Source organism: Monodelphis domestica, chromosome 8 (genome assembly GCF_027887165.1).
Source record: "Monodelphis domestica isolate mMonDom1 chromosome 8, mMonDom1.pri, whole genome shotgun sequence".
Classification (NCBI taxonomy): Eukaryota; Metazoa; Chordata; class Mammalia; order Didelphimorphia; family Didelphidae; genus Monodelphis; species Monodelphis domestica.
The window spans coordinates 167,327,468-167,347,507 of NC_077234.1; the positions used below are offsets into that span (position 1 = coordinate 167,327,468).

Genomic DNA, 20,040 nt, shown 5'->3' on the forward strand with positions numbered 1-20,040 from the left:
AGGTCAATAAAGTTCATTTATTATGATCTGCTAATGAAAACACGAAGTCTTTCTTAGGGACAATGAAAAATATGTTATAGAATTCACTCTAAGGGTAATTAAGAAAGGAACAATTCTTCACAACATTAAAACAAATGCAATAAAATAATTGCAAATATTAAATGGACCACTTCCTCTTTATTTTGCCTATCCAAATTTCACTCATCCTTTAAGGCTGATTTCAGGTTCCATTTCCTTTTTTCTACTCTGTGACCTTTTGTAGTACTTATTTTCTACACATTATTTTAATATATGATTATATGGGCACTAATTATATCTGTTGCATGTGGATATGTATTTCAAGTCTGTAACGAACTTTCTCTTTGTCTCTGTCTTTTATAATTTATTCCCTCAAGAATCAAGCATCATCTACATGACATCTTTCTTGATCTTCCCAATACTTTTTCTCCAAAAACTACATTTTAAGTTATTTTGTGTCTCTTCTGAATACACCTTTGTATGTGTTGCTTTCCTAGCAAGAAGTAAGCTCCCTAAAGTCAGGTACTATTTCACTTTGTCTTTGTATACCTTACATCTAGCATAGTATATGGCATTCAGCAGATACTTAAATATGTTTGTGGAATGATGCATTTTTGCTGGATTTCAATCTATCTGAAGAGATTAACTGGAATTAATCAATTGTTACACTAAGCAAGTCATTACTCCTCTCTGGATCTCGCTTTGCCATGGAAAATGGATATCTTGTTTCAGGAAAATGATCTCTAAAGCATCAATATAATATTTTCATATATTTATATCATATCTGATATAATGTAAAACCATAGTAGGTATTAAAATATTACATAGTTTAAACTGTTTCTACAGCATATACCTCTAAAACATATTACTTATATAAATCATTAATGATATTTATTATTGGGATCATATATCAGAGTAACTTAAAGTTGACTCCCAATAAGCACAGATAGTTCCCTTCTTTCTTATATCTTATAGTGTTGGATATAGAGTTTTCCCTAAATATTTCCCCAAACATTTATTTGATAAAATAATGCAACAAAATGATAGATAACCACTAAACTTTGGTTCAGCTATTCTTTTCCTAAAAGAGAGAGATTTTAAAATAATCAGCTAAATGTTTGATAAATCTATCTTTGTAAGGAAAAACAGGTCAGTTTACTTTGAGTAAAGTTGGAAAACTGCCAATGGACCCCTATTGGGACACTTTTTCCTCCAAAGGTTTAAATAGAAATTTCATTTTCTGCAAAGGGAATTTTCCTCCAAACTAAAAATAGTCATTTTTACAGTATAAGTTCTTATTTATGTGCTCTATCTCAATTTGGCAAGTATATTAACAAAATAAAGGCTATTTTTTTTCTGCTACTGGTCATAAACATGAAAACTGCCCTATGTGCCATTATTAAATTGGTCCTTCAGAACTGATCTCAACTCTTATCTCCTACAGGAAATCTATGTTATCACTCCAAATCTTGAACATTCACCCATCATCCTTTCCACTTATGTAAATCCTACCCACAATTTAAGATTAAGCTAATGGCACACCTCCTACATCAAATATTTCCTGATGACTCAAACAATCATGAGTATTTCTCCCTCCTCCAAACTCCTAGAACACTTATTGTCTATATCTCTCACTTGGCAACTAATCCAATATTTCATAAATTATTAGTTAATGAGTGTTATTTTGGTCTGGTGAAATAGTAAGTACCTAGATGACAAGGATCATGTTTCATATGCATTTAAATCCTTCTACCCTATGTGCTCAGAAAAAAAAAATTCACATAAAAAAAGGCAGTGGAACTGGAGAAAGTCATATATTAAGTAACTAAGTGGCCATATAACCTGATAGGTAGCCTTTCTTCACTTTTAAAATAGGGATAATAATATTTTATTAAGTGAATCATAGAACTATTATGTTGAGAATGATCTATGAATGTGCATATCCTATTTTTCATAATTGAGGGAAGCTGTGATCTAATCACTATAAATACTCATTTCAATGGCATAGGCTACAACTCAGGCTAGTTTTTTTCATCTTGTGTTACTATTGTCCACCATTTCCGCAATTGTCTTCTAACATTGTTTTTACTAAAGCAAATGTTTTATTATGGACACCAAATAAGAAGACAAGTGGCTTATGAAATTCCCTGTACATTGGAGTCAATTATGTTATTATAAATATATGATGTATAATAAAATACCATTCATGAAAAGCTGTTTTTTTCATTATAATGAATTCCTCAAATTTTCCACATTTACACCGGCAAATTATTGCCATGAAAGTTTCATAGAAATGTGCAAATTGGGCAAAGAGATCAGAAGTTCTTCATAGAGTCTCTATTGCCTTTTTTTTTTTTGAAGAAATGTCTAGGATTTTTCAAGGTATTAGTATATAGATTTTTTAAATTGTGAATCTTACATCTTTATTTATTTTCCAGCACTCTGTCACTATCACTGTCAAAACAAAGTGGAATTTTTCAGCACTGAGGACCACTTGATGTTTTTCCATTTCATGGTTTGCCATGGCCAAAGAATTAATGGCCTCATTGACTTTTTACTGATTAAAGACTTCCATGTATTTAGTGAGGCTCTTCCTTAGAAAGAAGAGAAACTGTTTCTGTGACTGTATCCAAAGCCTTTACAGATTGGTACAAGCTAATATATTCTTCAAGAACTTAAAATCATGTCCATGTCATAAGTAGACCATCTTAAATTCTACCTGTTGAAAACTGAAGAATGAGCAGTTTAAATACTTTTAAAATTTTAAACACTTGGGAAAACATGCTCAAAAATAAATTTTAGGTTAAATTAATCACAAAATAGAAGATTTGTGGAATATATGCCATAGTCAATAGGAATTCAATTACAAATAAAGCAAATAATTAGAAATAATCACAAATTTCATCCACGGTGATAGGGCTTATTTTCTTAACAATTAAAGACTAACTGGGAAAAAATGCCTAAATAAAGAACATCATTTAAAAGGGTATTTTACAGTAAATTTAATCAGGTAAAGACCAAGAAGGAATTACATATTGACTTTTAATCCCTCTCTAGGTATTGGCTGTATTATTTTTTCCTAATTAAAATTTCAGACAAATTTGGTTCTAACAACAACAATAACTCAACTATATAAAGATGATTCCACAGAGGCCCAGATGATTGGGCCATTTGGAATAATATCAAAAATTTTGACTCAGCCTAACATAATAATAACTACAAACAGGAAATTGCCACATAAGTGGATTTTGTGAAATATACCCAGTAGATTTCTAAGTACAGCTGAGTAAAGAAGTTTCCTCCTAAGGAAGTCATAGAGCAGCAGCAGAACAATTAACCCAGGGGGACAGAACTTAAATTAAAAGTTGTAAAATATAAATTTTCCCTACTAAAGTCCTTCTCCAACGCCTCATCACAGTTTGGGAATAACCTCGTGTTTTTCAAGGCTATTCTGGGAAAATATGAGCTCTGGCATTCCAATTGAAATGAAAGAGCTTCCAGTGGCCAGGGAATGGACTGCATGCATAGCATCTGAGGCCCAACCTTTGGAGACATGGTCACCATTAGCTGTCAAAGGAGGGTAAATGAAATATTTGCAGCAATTCTCAAAGATAATTTACTAAATTAGAGTTGTAGAAATCAGTCAGCAGAGACAGTGCTTTATATCAACATTATCGTGGATCTTTAACATAATTCATAATAATAATAATATCTAGCATTTATATAATGCATTAAGATTTGCAGAACACTTTACATTTATTGCCTTTTGATCTTCAGGAGAATCTTGTGAAGTAGGTGCTAGTAACTTCATTTTACAGAGAAGGAAACGGAGTAAGAAAGGTCAACTAAATGAGGTTTTAAAAAATCTTTTACATACAGGGTGTCACCAACTAAAGCTCTTGACCTAGTTATTCATTCCTATCTCACAAAGAATCAGAAGTTCCCCCTGATTTAAAGGTCTCTCAAGTACTTCCTTGACTACAAGTAAAGTATCCTTGCATTCTGCCTTCAGACCAATCAGTCAGTAATGTCTACCTCCCTCATCAGTACCCACTCTTAAAACCCATCACATTTCTTCTTTCCACTGTCACAGGACTCTCTCCACTCTTTTCTAGGTCTAAGCACAATAAAGATCCATCCTCTAACTGTTCCCTTTTTTTGTAGCCTGGTCCTATTCTTCCTGGGAACTTATAGCTGGCTTCCTTCTTAGTTAGCCTTTGTAGAGTAATTACAGACAGCTGCAAGCTAATTAACCCCTCCAGGTGTCTTCCCTTAGGTTAGAGTGCCATGAGCTTAGGATACCAGCCTGTTAAAGTATGGATGAAAGGAGATCTATTTTGAGCTGGTATTTCCTTACATTTCAGAATTCTTTAAGGAATATTGAATAAAAAAAGGCAGCTAAGCAAAAAAAAAATTATTTTTGTAATAATCACAAGAATAAAGTAGTTAACATTGGGAAAGTGTAAAAAATATATGAAGGTTCTATGAAAGAAATTTTTTTCATTTACAATACAAAATAGTAGAAACTTAAAAACATATACTTATTAGAAAGCTCCTTTTTTGAAAAACATAAGTTTATTTTTTAATAATCTATGGAATTATTCTGGTTTTGACTCTGTCTTACCTGAAATTAAAATACTGTGCTTTAGTTCTGACATGAAATATTGCCAGAGCCTGAAAAAATCCAGGTTAAAGCTCAGAGTAAATTAAGAAGGGACCAAGTATGAGTGGGAGCAATAATGAGTGATGGAGTGCACAATGGTAAGGATCTTAGTTTGTGAGTCACAGTGTCTGATTCCCATCTTATATCCTAGTTCTTCATCTTACTAATTAAGGAACCTTGAGCAAATCATCTAGCCTTCCTGATCCTCAGTTTCCATAGATGTAAAAAGAAGGATCTAGACTCAAAGATCTCAAATCTCTGCCAGATCTAACTCTATAATTCTATAAAAGTGTGATGAACTGCTCAAATGCTATGTTTCTGCAGATTACTGATCCTCATTGCCATCATTCAAAAAACTACTACGATACCAGTAACAGCAATAATGTATGATGATCAACTGGGAGTCATTTAACTATTGTCAGCAATGCAAGGATCAAGGACAATTTGCAAGGGATTCATGATGAAAAAGGCTATCAACTGCCTTAGAAGGAACTAACAGAATCTGAATGAAAATTGAAGCATATCATTCTCCACTTTATTTCTTCCATGAATTTTTCTCTAGTATAAGCAATATGTGTTATTCTTTCACAACATGGCAAAGATGGAATTATGTATTGTATGATAGCATATGTACAACTATCTCATAGAGTCTGTCATCTTGGGGACAAGGGAAGGAGGGAGGAAGAGAACATTGATGAACAACTGTCGGAAAAATGATTATTAAAATTATATCTACACATAATTGGAAAAAATATAAAAATTAAAACATGCATTATCCCAAAAGACCATACATCAACACTACTGTGAGATCAAAGGATGTTGAAACACATATAGTCTATATCTATTACACAAGCTTTTAGGATGACATTTTATATTCTTACTTAGGACAAAAAAATGGATATTGATGGTGCTGAAATTAATGGTACTAAACTGTACACCAGTTAGCATTCCCTTTTCTTCATACCCTAAAAATACTCTGGAGCTGTTTCTCTAGAGAATTGGGTTTCTGTTCAGTCCCTGCCATTTGATTGGATTAAAAATAATACCTGATGGCTATCTGGATAAGGGGAGAAGTACATGCATGCTATGGGAGGACACCAGAAGTCTCATAGCTCCCTGGTGTTCTGGAAGACACTTGTCTCTTGTCCCACATGACCAAGGGAGTTCAAGTCTGTCCAATCAGAGTGACTCAGAAAAAGTAATATGGAGAGGAGTATAAGTTATGGATCAAGACAGCTTGCTTTCTGTGCTCTGGTGAATCAGTGTGAGTAAATGGAGACTAGGTTAGAGGCAAGATTTTTGTGTTGTTTTGTTTTGATTGGGGGAGGTATGCTAGGTGATTGGCCATGTGATGAAATTGTTTTTCACTATTTAATAATTTACTTATAAACTAATTACACTCTCTGGAGAATGTTAATCATTACATAGTATTTATATTCAGAATAAACTTTTGGTTTAATTTTCAGATTTGTGTTTAGGCATTTTTGATCTAATCTAGAAGTGTTTATCCCAGGGTTTCATGGGTAGATTTCCAGGTGGGAGTAGGGGTGGACTTGAAAGGGTAAAATCAAATCTCTATTTTCATTAGCTTCTGACTGAAATTTAGCAATTTTTTGAATTGTTTAAAAACATTATTCTCAGAAAGAGTCTATGGGACTTCCACTTCCATCACCCAAAATGGTGTAATAAGGAATGCTCAAAGTTTGCCCAAATTCACCTCTCCAAGCAACTACAAAAACAAAGACAAACAAACAAAAAAAAAACAACCCTGTACCTCAAAACAAATTTTGGAAAAGCAGAACTAACAAAAGATAGAGAGAAGTAGGATTTCAGTCAGTAATAGCCTTTGGGCTTCCCTGGACTATGAAAATTTCCATGACCAGAATGAAAACGAGAAAACAACAGCAACAAACAAACCTAAGCTTCTAGACTAGGGAATTATCTAGGAATCAAGATTTGTTGTTGTTTAGTCATTTCAGTCATGTCTCACTCTTCATAGCCTTATTTGGAGTGTTCTTGGCAAAGATAATGAAATGGTTTACCATTTCCTTCTCCAGCTCATTTTACAGATGAAGATAGTGAAGCAAAAAGGGTTTAACTGACTTGCCCAGGATCACACGGGGTGCATAAGTTTGAAGGTGGATTTGAATTCTAGCCTTCCTGACTTCTGTTCAGCCATCATATCCACAGTGTTTCTTAGCTGCCCCAGGAGTCTAGATTATTATATGTTTTATTTCCACAATTAACTAGGGAAAATTATTAAGCAAACATTGATTAGGCATCTACTATTCAGGTTACATATTATCCAAATAATTGGTGTTAAATTTAATTTGAAATGAGGTCACTAAGACATTATTAGAGATCCCTATGGGCATCATATTGACTTAGAAACACATATTAGGATTATATATGTATAATTGTATTTTATTATTATTATTACTATTTCCCAGTTTCATTTTTAATCTTGTTTAGGCTAAACTCAACTATGTTTTTGACACTTCTGACCTATACTACAACTTTTCCTAATCAGTAGGGAAAGGAATAAATAGGGAGAGAAAGAGAAACAGGATGTGAAATTTAGACAACACAAGCTAACATACATTTGCAGAAAAGCCAACTTGATTTTGTGATTTTCCCCAAAACCTTTGACTGAACCCTTTGCCAACTGTTCAAGGCCATAGCCAGACAAACTTGGAGAATTCTGGAGAATTTTAATAACTTTTTTGAGGACACAAACTATATTTACTTTTGTCTTTGTATCCTTAGGGCTTAACCCAGAACCTGGCGTGTAAGACCAATTTAATAACTGCTTGTTGAATTGAGAAATTTCTACTAACAATTATTTTAAAGTTAAAATTAAAAAGGTAGGAGGTGAAAACTGTGGAGAAAATATTTCTTGATTACCTTCTCAAAATGTGTCTAGAGGAAAAAGACAGCAATAAATATATGTATGGAGTCAGTGAAATATGAATTAATTCATGATCTAATTTACATCACGACATAATCTAGAATTAAATGAAAAGCTGCTTTAGTTCAGATTCTCTTCACATCAATTTCCATTTCAACCAAAAGCAAACTCTTTTCTTGTAAATATTTTAAAATTTGTTGATGAGATACTTGAGGATCAGATTTGCTTAAGGAAGCTTTGTTCACTCAATTTTCCAATAAATCCTGATTAGGTTTTCTTATTCTGTACTTGCTCCCCAGAGGATTTCTATCCAGAGCCAAAAATATCAGTATTTGTTGCAATTTGTTACAATTAAGAGATATTTAACTGGACAATTTTTTTCACAGGATTCAGAGATTGTTGTTGCTTATTGTGGGCCATTGTCTTCTCTCTCATACACAAGCTGTCTGTTTTGGAATACTACCAGGGACAGCAGGAAAATCTAGAAGCCAAAGGCATGCCAAAAAAGTACAGTAGCAGTACCTAGAGGGATTAAAATTAGTCAAAATCCTTCCTTCCTCAAAACCCAGTAAATAATGAGGAACATATGAAAATACTTGAAGGGTCAATGATTTCCTTAAATGGGGAACTGTAGATATGAAACCTCCCTCTACCAGGCAGATCACAACCCTTCAATGATTTACTTAATTTAGATAAGTCCTAAGGATTTTAATGAAATACATAGTGATATGACTGCCAGTAGACATAAGAGGTAGGGTTTAAATATTGGTCTACAATATTTGTATATGAGAGGCCCTACTCTGTGATATCACTAGTAATGTGGAGAACTCCAGTGTAGAAACTCCATCTGCCCATTCAGATCAACAACTCATCTTTTAACTTTACATCTTGGAGAATTTGCTGATGTTCTCGGATACAAGTGACATTTTTATGGTTATATTGTTAGGCTATGGCAGAGGCAAGATAAATATTAAGGTTCTCCTTAATATTTCTTGAATACCTTCTCAAAATGTGTCTAAAGAAAAAATGAGGAAAAAGACAGCAGTAAATATATGTATGGAGTCCATGAAATATGAATTAATTCATGATCTAATTTACATCATGACACAATCTAGAATTAAATGAAAATGAAAAAATATGACTATTTGTTGCAATTTGTTACAATTAAGAGATATTTAACTAGACAATTTTTTTCCCACAGGATTCAGAGATTGTCGTTGCTTGCCTAATGGCAAGCATTCCATTCACTCTGCCTTGCTTCATCAGTTGCTATAAAGATATAGGATGGTTATAAGGATCAAAAGAGACTATATTTATAAAAAGCACTTAGCAAGGTGCTTAGGACATCGTAGGTACTGTTAGATTTAAATTTTAACTGTTACAGAACTATATAAATGCTCTTTCCCTTTCCATTCATCTTTAACACCACCATCCTCCTATGATGCTACATAGCCACAAATCATGGCACTGGGATCTCAGAAAACATAAAGTGATAAATGCCCCAGATGAAAATGAGAGGACACCTGAAAGAATATAATTATTTAGAAAAATGAAGCACATCAGTAATGGAGAAACAACAGATGGATAGCTTGAATGAGACAATGGTGCCAAGATACCAAAAGAATAAATGAAAGGTTTCCAAAGACTTAGAGGGATCCTCTTTGGAGAATTTATGAATAAACCAGGCTAGGGATCTCAAAAGTTAAAAAAGCATGGAGGTGTTTCCATTTGTTTTGGTGGAGGATGATGCATACCCATAAAACTGAAAATAATACTTAAAGGCACCACAGTATGAAAACAAAAGGAAAAAATCAGCAAAACAAAGGATAATTATTCAGCAAATTACAATTTAAGTAGGCTAAATTATTTCAACAAACTACGTGAATAACTTTGATGATGGATACTTTGATGGACCTGTCACTTCAAAGAGGGAGGTTCTTCCTCTGAAAATAGAGATCAAAATGCATTCCCATGTTCACATTCTGCACTATTCCTGCCAATCCTTTATTGGCATGAGGGCACCAAAAATGGTTAAGACTTCCCTTTAAGTCTCCTGACATGTCAGAAATTTCATTAGAGAATACAGACCATCTGTCTTTCTCTCTTGCTGAATTCCTCATCCACCACTTTTATAGATGTGCATCTTTCTGATGATATCCTTTATGCTAATTCTCCCATATAATTCTTTTCTGGGAATACTTTATATTGTAATCTACTAATGTCTACCATGTACCCATCTGTTGCCTTTTGCATGGCTATCAACTCTAATTCTTTGGAGACTATGATATTCCATGATTGCAGCCATAAATATCAATTAAAGAATAATAATCTTTAAAATGCTTCCTCTCCTTTGTCCTCTCCCCATCCTCAAGGCAATAGCAGATATTAGTCAAAGCTATTAAAATAGTAAAAGAAAAAAATTGATGGGAATTTTCTGGGTGTTTTCTCTTTCTCCTTTATCTAACTGTTTAGCTACTGAAATGAATATGTAATACCAGGGAATGTCAGGGGAATTTATATTCCACTGACTACTTGTACTAGCAGAAAAGTTTTCTTTGACTGTCAGTATGAGACAGCTGTACTAATTTATTCACATTAGTTTCACCTGGTTGCCTAGTTTAATGTGTATGAATTGGTTATTTTGAAAGTGAAAAAATAAAGTTTTAGAATTTTGAGATTTTAAATATGAAACTCTATGCAATAATTCACTGAGAAAAAAATATAGCAATTCATTTATAATAGACCAAGATTTGGCAAGAAGTTACTGAGTCTTTACAAAATAAAACAATAAGAGGGATGTAGAAAAATAAGAAGTGTGTTCTTACCCTCAGGAGGATTATAATCTAGAGAGTAGAGAAGACATAACTAATATGCATAAAATTAGATATATGTAAGAGACACTTTAAGTATATATTACAGAAAGTACCTAGATATTTTGGAGGACAAGGAATTAATAAGAATAAAAGTAAGATCAGAAAAGTCTTCATAGAGGAAGGTAGATTTGATCAATGATTAAAGGATGGAAAGCAGAGTAGTGAGGGCATTAAGAGTATGATGAAGGCATGGCAGAAGGAGTAAGACATCTAGAGAGGGGAAAATAGTAAGAGAACTAGCTAAAAAGGAGAATTGAAACTTCCCCCTAAGGAATTATGGAAAATAAGTGAGAATGTGTCAGAATATTGGCTTCATTTTGGACAACTTTGAACATTAGTCAGAAAACTTTTAGATATGATGCATATGGCTTCTGTTGAAGAGGAATGACATGATTAAAGCAGTGTTTAAGGAAGATTAATTCATCAAGAATGTGCAGAATAAATCAACACATGGAGAAGAATGGAGCTAGCTCAATGGCTATTATGGCTTCCCCACTCATGATAGCCTGAATCTAAACATCAACCCATATTATTTTGAAAAGGGAAAAATGATAGAATGAGTTCATCCTATCCAACAAGCATTTATTAAACTCCAACTACATGCTAAGTACTACAGCCACCTGGTGGCACAGTGGATAGTCAGAAGATCAGACTTCAAAGCCTTGAATACTTACTGTGTAACTCTTGGCTCAATATCTTCAACTATAAATTGGGAATAATAACAAATCCTACCTTGCAAGGTTGTTCTGATGACTGTGATAATATTTATGAAAAGTGCTTGTGCTTATGTCTCTGACACATAATAGGCATTAGTTATTAACTTCTTGTTCCCTTCTTCCCCACTGGTGTAATATTTATTGGGAAAGGAAATAGGATTGGAAAAATGGGGATTTAATGGGAGGTTTGTATGGGGTATTGAGGAGTTAAGGGGAGAGAGGGTATATTGCTTGGTGAGGCAAGGGAGGGAGATGCCCCCTGCTAGAGGAAGCAGCAGGGGTCCGACAAAGACTGTTTGTCCTGGAATGACTGAACTGAAGTTCAGCTCCCTCTATGACCAGAAAAGACAATCCACTTATCTGACTGCGAATTTAAATAATATAAAGTTTAATAACCAGCTGGGACTGGAGTTTTTCTCAGCTTCAGACCTGAGGCCAGGCCGGAGGCTGGCGGAGGGTTCTCCCACTCCCGTCTACTCTATATCAGTCTAGTTTTGTCTTTTTAGAATCTTAGCAGTAGACAGAAAGCAAACAAGAACAGATATGACCTTCAGAAGCCTGTGTCTTCCAGCTGAACCAAGAAGACCATGCCACTCCAGACTGGGCTGAACAAGCTCCTTCCTCCTCCAACACCGGGAAGCAAGTCTCACCCGGCAGGAAGGAAGTGCTAGTCACAAGACCCAACTGCCACTCCCAGTTTCCCCTTCCCCTACCAACTGTTAGTCTAGTTTCCTTTCCACACTAGAGATATACAGACAATATGAAAATTGGTTTCCCTTTTACACAAATGTATATTCAAGTGAGGGACTATCATATATAAACTTAACTATATATGTAGTAATAAGAGGATGAAATAATCAAGAAATAGTGGGAAACAAAAAGTTTCCAAAAGAAGGTGGCAATTAGTCTGGTCATTAAAAGAAAAAGAGGAGTCTAAGAAGTATGGGTGAGGAGGATAGGCTCCATATCCATGATGTTCAGAGTCTCAGTTGCTTCAACTATGAAATGAAGATAATACTAAAAAGCATTATTGTGAGGTTCAAATGAGAATATGTGGAAATATTTTCTAAGCCTCAAAATATTAAATAAGTGACAACTATTGTAATAATTTTTACACTTTTAGGTTTCTGATATATTTGACACTGAAGAAAAAAGTTTGGTTTTGCCCCTCCCTTTTTTAATCTTGAAGAATTTCTATCAGCATAGTGTTAAAAAACACCATGAGCTGAATCATTTGGCTAACTAATTAAATGAACCAAATTAAGTTTCATGATCTTATGAGTCAGACTCCCCCACAAAACACATGAATCCCTTGGATATTAGACAGTCTAGCACTTACGAAGCAACAAAAATTCCTTGGGGACCAAAGGCAACCAATTAGTAACTTACTGCTTCACTGCACTAAATGGTATACCAAGGTGGCCCCAAAGAGTAAATGCAGTATCATTAATACCTGATGTATTCTTAGGTATTAACTCACCTCATGGGATAGTCTGACTCAGGAAACTGTCTTTCTTCACCTCACTTCAGCTTTTCCATACACTTGTACTTTTCAGTTCTGTTTATAATATAATATATAATATAATATAAACTAATATAATATAATATAAAGAAAGCAATTTTTATTTTGATTCTCCTCACATCCTATACAAAAGGAACACTGGCATACACAGGGAAGGAGATTATCTGAAGGAATCCATTGTTTAAAAAAAGACACGATTTGATTATTTTAGGGAGCTCTGGCTTCCTCTTCCAAGTGCTCTTAGAGAGTTACCTGGGGGCAATGAGGCTAGTGAATTTCAGGATTCACACAGTCTGTGATGGAAGCAGGGCATGAATCAAGACTGTCATGGCTCTGTTGCCTACTCTAGGGATCTACAGTGCTCTTTATCTCCTGGAGAGCTTTGTGATGTTGGGAGACATCATTCTACTTGCACATATATGCACTTGAGCATATAAAGATTCCAAAATAAGGCTCAGAAGGATATGTGGCAGGACAGTCATTCATAGGTAAGTTGTTGACTTGTTAGAAAGAGAAAAAAACAAAACAAAACCCTGCTCTGTCTAAAAGGGTACACAATCTGCATCCCAGGGATGAGAAATACCATTACACATAGTTCACATGAATACATACATATATATTCATATATACATTTATTTAATCAACTGGATTTTATTTATTTACTTTATCCTGTTAGGAATTTCTACCTTAGCAACTAATAAAATTGATAACAAAAATAATTTTAATTTGCTTTTTTATTAGAATTATGTTAAATCAACTTCTTTCTAATGTCTTTTTATTCTTGAGGATATAATGACGAATTTATTTTCAATCCTTTATTTATGACCTAGAATTAGCTTTGTGACTAAATTCTTTCAGTTATTTAACTCAACTGTTTTGTTTCAGCATGAATGAACAATTAATTAACAGATGAAACTGCCACATTTTATAGTCATCATTTCCAGTTCTAAAATGTTTTACCTTCTTTTGAAAGATCATGACATTTAAATTGCCAGTTTCACAAGTCTTTGCTGTTACTTATTCATGTTTGCATGTAAGATACGTTCAGAGTTTCTTCTAAGTGGCATATCTCATTTGTTTTGCTAGCTGTCTTTACAAGAGCATCTCTCCATAAGACAGTACTAATTTTTTCTCACTTAAATTAAAAATATTGCCTGTGTGTTTTGATGTTGCTGTTTTTTCCACTTTCCTGAGCAGCATATTCTTGATTCCTCATCATCTACAAATACATCAAGACTCAAAGGAGAAAGTGTTGGAATGGAAATGTGAGAAATTAGGAATAGAATTTCAGGTTCCAGTTCTGCCTTCTCCAATAATAATCTTTGTAACCTTTGGAAAAGTTCCTCTCTGGTCCTTAGTTTTCTTTACTTGTAGGTATAATGATAACAATTATAATCAGGAGGGTTTCCATAAAGATTCATATTAACTAATAACAATAATATTTATATAATATTATATACCCTGGGCACTATTCTAAAAAATTATAATTATCTTATCTGATCCTTACAACAACACAGGGTGGCAGGTACTATTATTATGCCTGCCTTAAAGTTGAGGAAACTGATGCACAGTATAAGTGGTATGCCCAAAGCCACATAATTATTAAGTGTCTGAGGCAGAATCTGAATTTGATAGTCAAGTCTTGCTGACTGAAGTCCCATAACTCTATTCACCACACCAGCTAGTTAAGGTCCCTTCTAGGTCTAAATTTCTGACTCTCATCTAAGGGTCAATCACCATTCTATAAGTAAATTTCTTAGAATTACTGGGTTTCCCTAATGTTTCTGTTTCTCTACATTTTTAAACTAACCATTCTAACAATTGCACTTTTTTTGGAGTTTTAACTGAATCCAGAGACAACGTGAAGCTGAGTCCAGGCAATTATCTATCAATCAAAAAATGTGTATTAAGTGCCTACTATGTGTCAGGTACTGTGCTAAGGGTTGGGAATATAAAAAGAAGGAAAAGATAGTCCCTTGTCCTCAAGAAGCTTAAAAATCTGATGGGTAACCTAGATATTTTAGAAGCAGGAAGTGTAGGTAGATTCTTGCAATTTCAGAAATTAACAGATCACTATCCATCTATAGCACTTGCTTAAGATTACACATATCCATATATTTATACACACATACCTATACTCCACACACACACACACACACACACACACACACACACACACACTAATAGATTGCTTCGGTGCTCTCCCCACATCATCGATACTGTAGAGTGGCCAGTGGGGATTCTTCTTTTATTTTGTTTCCATGCATGGTTCCAAATAGTCAATTCCTTTGGAATAATTGTGAATCTCAGGGGCCAGATGCTCCAGTCAGCAATGGTATCAGAATAGAATGATATTATGATAATAGAATAAATAGAATGGAAAACATCATAGAATTGCTCACATTTTGATAGCATATTCTGAGGTCCACAGAGATCATGTTTTTAGAACTGGATGGGACCTCAGAAGTCATCTAGCCCAACCCCTTATTTTAAACATGAAGAAACTGAGTCACAGGGATGTTAAATAATGTGCAATATCATTGCTAGTTAGGATCAAAGGTTGGATTTGAACCCAAGCAAATGGATTTCGGAGAGAATTTCGTTCCAATGCTTTGTATAACTTTTCCGTTTAGTCTCTGGAAAGGGCAATTCTCCATAGTAATGGTAAATCAATAATAAATCTATACTATGTTCCTGGGGCTACAAAACCTAAATATAAAGGCCCCGAACTTCAAGAAGATTATAATCTATCAGAAATAAATAATGTGTTTTTAATTAAAATATTTTATACTTTCCTTGCTTGATATTAATTATCAATTAATAATTATTAATTATCAGAATATCATTAAATGATTATATCTACCAATAAATGAAACAAAGGAACATGAATAGGAATGATGAAAGAATATATACATATGGAGACTGTATAAGACAAGGTACTATGTAGGAAAGGACATTCATGCCTCGAATTCTACAGAGCTGCTACTGTCTTCTATTGATATTAACATGCTGTTCTATCCTGGACCTGCTGCCATCTCTATATTTGAGCTCTGCTCCAGGGTCATCTATACCCTTTAACGGTTTATGAGAGATTCCATGACTAATAAGCCTTTTTCCTGTAGAGGAGGAGATGGTTCTGTCAGCCAACTCTTTTAGCCACCTCTACCATTCACTGGGTATGGGAGGGTGCTGTGATTAGTAAGCCTATTCCTGCAGGGGAGGGTTAGAGTTCTCAGTCAGTTCTTTCAGCCAAGGTCTTTGAAATTCTTCCCATCAACCAGACTGCTCACATAAGGTAGTATATGCTCAGGTAGAGCTAATTTCTGCTCTTTATAATTCTCTCTCCTCCATTATCCCATCTGACTCCCTCAGTTCATCTCTCATCTGGCTTAAGGTCAGAAATCCATTTTTCATTCTTATTTCTTATCATAATCCTCTAGCTAAGCAAGTGTCCCCAGAGCTCCTTTTTCTTCAAAGAGGAAAAAAAAAGAGACCAATAAAGCAGTGGTAAGAAAACTACCTTCACCTTCCCCTCATCCTGCTCTTCTATTCTATGCACATGAAAACAAAGCTGAGCTTGTTCAAAAACCCTAAAAATCCCATTAGCCTTTATTTTACTTTATTCTCTCAATAATTTGTAGCCTGGTGTCTTCTCTCTGGCCTTTTTACACTTGAGAGACACCTTGGTGGTGAACATCCCTCAAGGATTTGCTTTCCTTTTATTCATTCAAGCATTTTTGCAAGCAACAAAAATAAACACAGTTGATCTAATATTCTTTGCATCTTTAATTCAACTGTATCATTCTAAAGATGTGATCTGCTTCATAAACTGGTCTATAACAATTTTCTTGTTCCTTTCATACATTTCATCAAGTACTAAAAAAGGAAAAGAAAAGGAAAGAAGAAAAGAAAAGAGAAAGAGAAAAAAGAAAAGGAAAAGACTACTGAGTTTGGAGATTGAGCACATGAGATCTGCAATTTACTACTATTTGGGCAAACTAGGGAAAATCATTTCACCATCCTGGCTCTTAATTTCTTAATTTCCTCAATTATTAAATGAAGGGGCTGGTCTAGATCAGTTTCTTAACCTGGGTTCCATAGACTACCAAAAGATCTGTGGATAATTTGAGGCATTCATGAACTTGAATATGAAAAAAATTGTATCTTTAGTTTCGTTACTATCTAACTGAAATTTAACAAGTTTTTCAATTGATTTTAAAAGAAGCAAAACATGAGAAGGGGTTTATAGGTTTCACCAGATTGCCAAAGAAGTCCATGACATAGTCTAGTCTAGTTGACTTCTAAGATCACTCTTAGCTTTAAGTGTATAATCCCAAGACCTTTGATATGTGTAGATAATTTGTATAACACTTCATAGAAATGAGATAATTCAGTAGCATCTTATATGATATCTTTTCTGGAGAAAAATGCAATCTGATTTTTTCCCAATTACTTGATACTTTCCTCTCCTCTCTTGAAAATATACCTCAATAATTTCAAGATTATGTCACCTTGAGCAAGGACTTGTTATGTATTTGTATACTTATTTTTTCCTCTTTTTATTTAATTTTTAAAATGCTGTGTTTATTTCCTCATATAGAATATGTAGTGGTTCTATAATTATTAAGCAAAAGATTAAACCACCATATAAATGCTATCAAATCTGCTCAGAGGATCTGCTCCAGAGAATTCCATTCTGGGCTCAAACTGAGTTTGCATTCCTCTTGGGATAGGTGTGATAATAAACAGGTTGAGGTAAGATTTCTTACTAGTTCTTTGTTCATATCCCACAGCAATTCATGGTACTTCTTAATTTCTTGGGAAATTTCTGTAAATGTCTACAAAACATAGAGATATAAGAAGATATATATATATATATATATATATATATATATATATATATAGAGAGAGAGAGAGAGAGAGAGAGAGAGAGCGCTAGCTAGATAGATATTTGACCTGAGACTTCAATTTTTTCTTTTCCCTTGTTATTTAATATTTTATTCCATTCTAATGAAGTGTTCTTTGCATTGAATTAATGTGTTATTTGAACATGTTAAGCATAAACTATATTGACAAGGAGCTTCTAGGTATAGAAATGAAAAGGTGTTGACCCAGTCAATATCTCCAACCTGAGAAAAAAACAAAAGTGCCCTAGTCATGCAGGGGCTTAAGAGGTCAACCAGGATTTTTAATTTTCTGAATTTTGCCACCATGCTGCTTGTTTAGACCTGGTTTATTCTTTGATTTAATTGATAAACTTAATGCAGAAAGCAGGTAGCTTCACTCATACATAAATGTTGAAAATGAGTCCAGGAAAAAGAAGGCTTTCTTTTTACCCCCAAAGGACACAAAGTGGCCCTCAAGCCTAGAGTTTAGTTCTTTTGGATCTCATTCAGTACTCTGCACAGTATGTTATTCAGTCACGCTACATAGCAAAAATCGTTCCTGGGTCAGGAAATGATGGATAATTAGATTTTGATGATGAAGTTGATGACATTCATGTTGATGACATTGATATTTTTGTTGATGATGATGAAATGCCAAGAAATGTATATACATATACATATATGTGTATATATACAACTAGAGTTTAAAAAAGAGGTTAATGCTAAGAGAAAGGAGAAAAGAAACAAAATGGGGTAAATTTACATGTGACAAAGAAGCACATGGCGGGAGGGGTGGAGAACAATCAAAACATTGTAAACAAGTGCAAAAGAGCAGAAATAATAAATGCAATCTTCTCAGACCACAACACAATGAAGATAATAATTAGTAAGGGTACATGCAGAAGCAAATCAAAAATTTATTGTAAATTAAACAATTCTCCAAAATTGGTTAGTTAAAGAACAAATCATAGAAACAATTAATAATTTAATTGAAGAAAATGACAATGATGAGACATCCTTTCAAAATCTATGGGATGCATAGGTTGGAGATGGGAAATACTCAATTCTTACATGTATTGAAATTGACTCAAAGATGGAAGAACAATCAAATACATTGGGGCAGAGAATTGATTTGCGCCCAATAAGGAAATAGAAGGGTAACAAGCAGGCTGGTGGGGAAGGAAGCAATACAAGGGAGGTAATGAGTGGGGGGATAATTTAAAGAGACTGAAAAGAAAATAAGAGGGAAATAAGAAGAGGTGGGGGTAGAAAGGGAAGTAAAATAAGGGGAAGAATTCGGGGGGCTGATTAAAAAGAAAACATTGGTGTAGAAGGAAATAGTGAAAGAAGAAAGGTTGGGCCTAGGACTGGAAATCAAAATGCTGGGAAAAATACAGCTGGTAATCATAACTCTGAATGTGAATGGAAAGAACTCACCCATAAAACAGAAGTAAGAGCAGAGTGAATTAGAAACCAAAACCCTACCATATGCTGGCTACAAGAAACACACATAAGGAAGGTAGACACGCATAGGGTAAAAGTAAGAGGATGGAGCCAAATCTATTGGGAATCAACTGAAAGAAAGAAGACAGGACTCAAAATAATGATATCTGACAAAGCCAAAGTAAAAATATATCTAGTCAAAAGAGATAGGGGAGGTAATTACATCCTGATAAAAGGCAGTATAGACAATGAGGAAATATCAGTACTCAACATGTATACACCAAATGGTATAGCATCCAAATTTCTAAAGGAGAAACTAGTGGAGCTCAAGGATGAAATAGATGGGAAAACTATACTAGCAGGAGATCTGAACCTTTATCAGAACTAGATAAATCAAACCAAAAAATAAATAAGAAAGAGGTAAGAGAGGTGAATGAAATATTAGAAAAAATAGAGTTAGTAGATATGTGAAGAAAAAGAAATATGGACAAAAAGGAATACACCTTATTTTCAGCAACATGTGGTACATTCACAAAGATTGACCATGTACTAGGGCATAAAAACATTGTAAACAAGTGCAAAAGAGCAGAAATAATAAATGCAATCTTCTCAGACCACAGCACAATGAAGATAATAATTAGTAAGGGTACATGCAGAAGCAAATCAAAAATTAATTGAAAACTAAACAATTCTCCGAAATTGGTTAGTTAAAGAACAAATCATAGAAACAATTAATAATTCCATTGAAGAAAATGACAATGATGAGACATCCTTTCAAAATCTATGGGATGCAATCAAAGCAGTACTCAGGGGGAAATCTATATCCTTGAGTTCATATATTACCAAATTAGGGAAGGAAGAGGTCAATGAATTGGGAATGCAAATTAAAAAACTAGAAAGTGAACAAATTAAAAATCCTCAGATGAAAACTAAATTAGAGATCGTAAAACTCAAAGGAGAAATTAATAAAATTAAAAGTCAAAGAACTATTGATTTAATAAATAAGAATAG

The 20,040-nt window shown here is 34.0% G+C and overlaps 1 protein-coding gene across 1 annotated transcript in view; it reads right to left on the reverse strand.

Annotated features, from left to right (window-relative positions):
- NALCN (sodium leak channel, non-selective) overlaps positions 1 to 20,040 on the reverse strand; it is a 514,200-nt gene that overhangs the window by 347,038 nt on the left and 147,122 nt on the right. The window lies entirely within an intron of this gene.